This window comes from Trachurus trachurus (assembly GCF_905171665.1).
Source record: "Trachurus trachurus genome assembly, chromosome: 22".
NCBI lineage: Eukaryota > Metazoa > Chordata > Actinopteri > Carangiformes > Carangidae > Trachurus > Trachurus trachurus.
Window position 1 is genome coordinate 20,560,667 of NC_139907.1, and position 7,162 is coordinate 20,567,828.

Consider the following 7,162-nt stretch of genomic DNA (forward strand, 5'->3'; position numbering starts at 1 on the left):
GAATGATCTCCATCTATTCAGTGGGCAGAGCTTCCCAGAGCAGAAAACACCCTCAGGGGTTCAAACTCTGAACCCCCACCCCTGCTCACCAACCACCACCACCACCGCAGACACCACCCCATACATTCTCCCAGACTAAGTCAAGAAGAACAACACATTGGAAAGATATTTTGAACCCCCTCCTCACAATATAGTGCACATGCAGCTCAATCTTTGCTCTCTGATGTGGGATGGCTGAGTCGGGTCCTTGTTCTGATGAGGTCTATACATTAAGGTTGTCAGATTTCAAAGAGATGTTCCTGGTTTGATCAGCACAAGAAAGAGACGTCTCACAGCAGGAGATCCAAACCACTGCAGAGAAACTTCTGACAAGGCTGACCTCAGGTTTAGCACTCATACCTTAATTGTTTAGGAGTATTTCTGCATAGATGTGGGGCATTTGGAAAACAAATGTTTTTTTTTAATCCATTTTGGCCACTCTGACCACTGATAGAGGTTGTTTAAAAAGTCCTTGAAAATCGATAAAATGCCCATTCTGCATCTTTTTCTTTCTTTTAGTTTACTATTTGACAGCAAACTTCTGTGGAAACTTGCAATCCATCTAATCATTTTCAGATCAAGAAAATGTGACGATGTGTTTTTCAAAAACACATTTATTCTGATTCATGAGAAAGTTAAGCTCGAATGGCTGGTTATTTGAGCGTAAAGACTGGAAGCAGCTTGGATCTGTCTAGAGGGCAACAGCAAGAATCCAGAAAGTAACTGCACCTGGCTGTGAAATAATTTAAAAGATTGGTTTGATATGGGGTTTGACACTTTGGGAAATTTATGTATTTACTTTCTTGCTGGGAGCTTAGCTTATCTTGGCATTAAGATGGAGAATTGGGGGAAAGCAAAACAAGCTATAACATGACAATTAGTGAGCTTCTGAGTCTCTTGTTACGTACTTTAGTGTACAGAAACACGAGCAGTGCTCATTTTAGTTTAGCCTTGTTTTGTCCTCGTTAGTTCAGTGTGTAAAACCTGGCAGAGAGAATCTGATTGTGTAGTGAATACTGATACAATAAAAGGCTTACTATTTATTTTCTACACTCTCAAAACCTATGGTGATGAATGCTTGATTTCTTTGAGAAAAATTAGATTATTGCTGGAGGATTTCCTCTGGCTGCGACCTGCCAACTTATTTTATATGTCACCCTTAACACGGTGCTTCTTCTCCACACTTTTTCCCCCCCACTAAGCTCGTCAATGCCCCTGTTTGTCTGGTTGCCCATTTTTCATGCCCTGACACAGGATGAGCTCTCAAATCTCACTAAAAGCCTCCATTGTCTCTCTCTCTCTCTGTCTCACAAACTGATGAGCATCACAAGCAGAAAAAGAGGGGGAAAAGGGAGTGAGAGAAAAGGAAAAGAGAGAAGGGACTGGGGCAGAGGAGGTAGAATCTCTCTGGGATTCTTTTTGCTTCAGGGGGGGAGAAAAGTTGTCTTGAGTGTCACCTTGAGCAAATTACTTCAGCAGAATATCAGCAGAATGAATATGTAATTTCCCAGGGTTCCTCAGTTCGTCAGCAAATCATGCATAAAAAATCACAGAAAACAAGAGTGCAGGCTGTTTGGGCCGTCCTATGGTTTTGTGACACATTGGTGGTTAAAAGTTTCTTGCAGTTTTGCGGCACTAATGGTCTAGATTCATCAGTACCTAATGTGACGCCATCCAATGAGGCGCGGCCATGAAATGGGTTTATAACAGGAAATAAAATGAGGAGAAAAACTTAGGCAGAAAGTGGATGATGTATAGTGACAACACAGTTGCAACAAAAACATCTCATTTTGATGTATATAACAAATGCAAATGCAGCAATGAATGTGGCGTCCAAGCAGCTTTGTTTGTATGCTGAGATGTAAATTTGATTTTATATGTCTGATTTAGTTGGGCACAAACAGAACATTTGCATTGCCAAGCACCTCATTACAAGGAGAATCAGGTGCACAGCCCTCTCTTCACGGGTATGAATAGGGGGTGCGTGGACTTAAAAGACAGCCCTTTGTGATGCTAATTAATTCGATCAACTGGCTTATTGACTGCAAAAAGGACCTCACCAGCAGGCAACCAACAAAGCTACACATGGCAGCCATCTTGTGGGGCATGTGCAGACGTATCTGTCCGTCAGGCTCTGGCAGTTGCCGTGGAGAAGGAGGAGGACATGGGATGGGATGTCCAGTGCTCTGTTATAGGCTTGTGTTGCTTTGCTTGGACTCGGCTCATCACGGTTGGGGGGGGGGGCTTGGAAACACAACCTCTAAAGATGGAGGGGAAACCAACAGCAATCATGCTGATGCGTGTAGATTTTCCTCACACACCCCCCCCCCACACTCTCCGTCTCCGCCTCTCTATGCCTAAGGTGGCAGACATTTCTGCATGCGTGCAGACATGCCACAGTGCCGGTTACCATGGCAACCGCTGCTTCCATCGACGTCTGACGGCTGATGTTACAGCGGGGACGTGATTTGGTGGGAACCCGGTCGATGGGGGAAGAATGGAAGAGGATATGGCTTTGGCCTTGTTTTTGTTTGCCTTATCATTTCTAGATTGTTTATTTAAGATGGCTCTGACTCTCCCACAACTTATGCAACTGAGACTCTCAACCTCTGTGACCACAGGGAAATGAAGCGTGGTTTCCTTTTAACCTTTACCCTCACCACCTCCGTGTCAGGCGCTATTTTTGCCTCCTGATCATAAATTCTTTCTCTTAGTTTCAAGTACTGCACATCCTCCCTCTCAGTGCTTTTGTCTCAGACATTAAAGCTTGAGTCATTCTAGTCGAATGCACCCGATAGTGCCTTTTTTTCCCATCTGGTGTCATAACATGCAGGCCAGGTAAGAAGGCAGCGAGAGATAAAACAGATGGCGAGACAAGTAAAAGGAGAGGGTGAGGGGTTAAGGAGTGCAGAAAGTGTTGATGAGTGAAGCAGAGGGAGAGGATAGGGGCTTGGCAGAGTCAATGTGTGTGTGCACGTGTGTGTGTGTGTGTGTGTATGTGTCAGACAGGGGCATACAGTAGTAGGGCAGCTCATCCCCACTGGCAACGGCGCTGCGGCATTACTAGGTCAGTGTGCCATCATCTCATTCATCATTATCACAGTCTGCTCTTCCTCCTCTGCTCTCCCTCCTCACTCCTCCCACGCTTTCTTGCAGTTATTCTCTTCTTCCCCCCCACACACATGCACATGCACACACACGCACGAAAAACCACAATGGGAGAGACATGAGGCTTTATAGACTGGAAAAGGAAAATCAACCCAGACAGATTCAGATGCAGGACTGCATGTTTAAAATTCCACATGTAACACAATAGCTGATATCATGTTTAGCTTGATACTACAGTATTAACAAACTATTTTCTTTATGTCTTTCTTTCATTTAAACCAGGAGTTATGGTTTTGATTAGTTAATCATTCAAATTGCTATGTTTACAAACAAGAGGACATGAATGAGAAATAGATTTGGGTTAACATGATCCAAAAATACCATTTGGCCATAATTATCCTCCTTGAGCATTATATTATATGTATTTTTAGATGATCCTCTTCACTTCACGTCTTAAGATCACTAATAGACACAGTAATAAATGGACATGAGCAAATGGTTAGTTGGGACTAATATGAACGAGGATCAGCAAAGGTAGTTTTAGCAACAGTTTGCGTTAATACTACAACATCTAACCTACTAGCAAGACAACATGGTCAGCAACACTAACTTGCCTGTATTTGCCTATGACTATAAGAGCAGCATTTCCAAAGTCTCCATTTTAAAGGCTCGACAATCCTTGAATAGTGTGAAAACCAGGCGTTAACATTGCTAAATTGATATGTTTTGAAACTAAAAATGTATTTGTGTGGATTAAACCTCCTAAAATATGCTTTAAGTGCAAGAGTTTAAGTAGAGCACCTTTGAGGGACCTGCCAATATCAAAAGAGGAAGTAAGTCATTATCATCACCACCATTTTTCAAGTCCGTGTCTCTTTCTGTCAAAAATCACAAAGCATCATATGCCCTGTGACAGACAGAAATCAATTACCCTTTGTGGAATTGGTTTAATGGTCTGGAAGCAGAAGGACATATTGCTTGACACACTCCACACTGTTAAAGGCAGCCAATAAAACATAATGGGCTATATTTCATGACAGCTTTGCATTCCTGCATATTATAAAAAAAAAGGGCTGAGTGATATAAGACCACACCAACACCTCCCCTGCTGTTTAGAAATAGCTGGCAGCATAAAGTGTCGTTTGTTTAGTGTACACAAAGACAAATATATGACAACAACCACTTGCGTGCAACCACATGCAAATTAATGTAACCCCCCACCTCTACTCCACACACAGGCAAGACTCATTAGCTCCACTCTGGGTTTTCTGGTAGCTAGGCTGTCCTTTTTTTTTTTTTTGGCCAGCCTGTGAGATCTTCACTCTTTCTGAACCCCCATCAGATTTTTCCTCTCCCCCTTCTCCTTCTCCTTCTCCTTGTCCTCCTCCTCCTCTACCATCTTCATTGTAATGCAGATTTAAGGATTGGGTGGGGGATGGGAGCAGGAGAGTTGGGGGATGGGGAGAGAGGAGGTTTGTGGAGAGGCTGTGGTTGGTGTTAAGTATGACCTGGCAGCCCTGCTGTGCCTCAGCGGGCGGTCCAGCGTGGGCTGGGAGGAGGGGAGCCTGAGAGAGAGAGGGAGAGAGAGCTTCGAGGGTTATCACCCAGCCTGTATACATGACTCAGACATCAGACATCAACATCTTGGAGTATAAGATGGCAGATGTGCCACTCGTATCTTCATTCACAACGGCGCACGTTCGCAACAGTAATCTCATCCAGGAGTGGAACAGAGAAGAATAGGATGTTCAATGGCATTTTGTTCTGTCTAGACATAATGAGCTTAATGTCACTGAGGTCATGTTTTTGTTCCCTCTGTCACAGACTAATACCATGTCAAACTAACTGGAAAATGAATAGTGATCATAATTTGCAAATGGCAGTGTATTAATCTGTGTATTTATCTGCATGGTAGCAGTAAAGCCATTACTGAAATCGCACTAATTTGCCCACAGAGAGTGTTTGACTATTGTGTGCAGTGAGAGACATGGTTGTAAGATTGGGTTTTTCTGCAAGTGTGTCACGGTGTGTATTAGTATGTGCATATTCACAGTGTGTGTGTGTGTGTGTGTGTGTGTGTGTGTGCATGTGGTGTCTGTCTAGTTCTTATGTCTGCAGCTTAAACTGCATCCACACTCGACGCAGCTGTCGGAGTGTAATCCAGTCTCTCTCTCCGAGCACAGCAGCAAGAAGTCAAACCTTCGCTGTTTACCAAGTGCCTTCCCTCCCCTCACAATGCACCCAACCCCTCCCCTCCTACCAAACACACTCACACACACCAGTATGGGGGGGGGTTGAGAGCAGAAAAAGGCCTGTAGCGAAAATAAATAAATGTCTCGAGTCGATACTCGGCCATTGTGTTTTAATGAGCCGTGTGTGGGATGGATGCATTGACTCTGCACCTCTTATTGGGCTGGAAAAAAGACAGCCAGCTCACTTCTGTTGTTGACTCCTCGCTCCCTGTTTGATTACACTGAAGTGCTCTCAAAACGCATAAGAACGAAGTAGCCTACACTTTGTATGCGTGGTTCAATCAAAGCAATGTTTATACAGATATTTGTAATAATAATAATTATCAGATAATTTCTCCCCGGCAAGGATCTGAGGGCAGGTTCAGTTACAAGTACTGGTTAAATGGCAAGAAGACACAGAGGTATGGCTACCCTATAGTCACAAGGCGGCACAATTCCAGTCAGAGTTTTGTCTGTTGACTGCGCTTCGGCGTGATTCATTACTTGCTTGTCATTTTGCTCCACTTTTTCATTTTATCCATCTGCCATTGCAGCTGGGTTGTCATGGAGCATCATTGCAGTGCGTTGCGCTTGTTTGTGAGTGACCTATTTATAACCCACCCCTTCTATCTCTTGCCCCCAATTCCCCATCTTGCCCTCCTCCAGTTTATCAAAACATGGTTACATAAAAAACAGCTCGTCTTGAACCAGCGCTGGGCCATCTCTGTGGCATGAAAATCTTTGTGAGTTATTAAATCATTCATGGGCTGAGGTGTTTAGTGTGGGTTATTTTAGATTTGCTGCTGACAGATATTTCAGGCTCAGCAGTGGTATAAAGGAGCCACGTAACCTGTCACATGTTTAATAAACAAAGAAATACAAAGGAATCTAGTGGTGCATGTGTATCCGCCTTTGGCAGTTTTTAAGTCTCTATGATTATCTTTTAATGGGAAAAACGATTTCCCTTAGTCTCTAATGTGTAATTCTAAACCACATATCAGCAGTTTCTGACATCAGTGAAAGACGCCCACACTAATAGGCTACTAACAGGGTAACTGAAGGAAATACTACTGTGGAAGAGCAACAGTTGTAGTGTTGAAATGCAATATTTAACTTCAGAACAATTGCAAGCAGGGATTGCACTTGCAAAAGTGGTAAAAATGTACCACTAGTTGTTTAGGTAGATAATCAGAATCAGAATTAGAAAAACTTTAGTGTCCATTACAAAAAAAAAAAAAAAGCAGAGGAACTTTGTCTTTTATGTGGCTCTGGAATATTTAAAAAAGACATGGTTAAAGAAAAACACAAGAGAAACACAGTTAAAAAAACATTATTAAAAGCAACACAAAATGGAATTGGGTGTACATTATGATTTGTTGATAATATTGACAGCTATTGAGATGAATGATTTTTTCCATGAAAATTTTCTTGCTGGTGGGACCCTGTAGACCCAAACTGGGAGCAACTGGGTGTATATGAACTATAAGGCAATGAAGCGCCTAAAAACTCCTGGAGTGGCGCCAATGCCAGGTATACACACAGCAAAAGAGAAAAAAAGTGATGCATTTTTAAAATCCTCGAAACCTAACCAACCAAAGGCATCAGGCAACCATATGGCTGGTATTTTCAGCCCAATGTGATGCACTTTTGTGAGCTACTACAACCCACAAGCTAATGGTCAACTCTTGTTTTAAACAGTGAGTCACTTTAACTAGTCGACACATTCTGACTTAATTGTGATCCTATCAGCTCAAGATGAGTCATATCAATATCTAACAGACAGA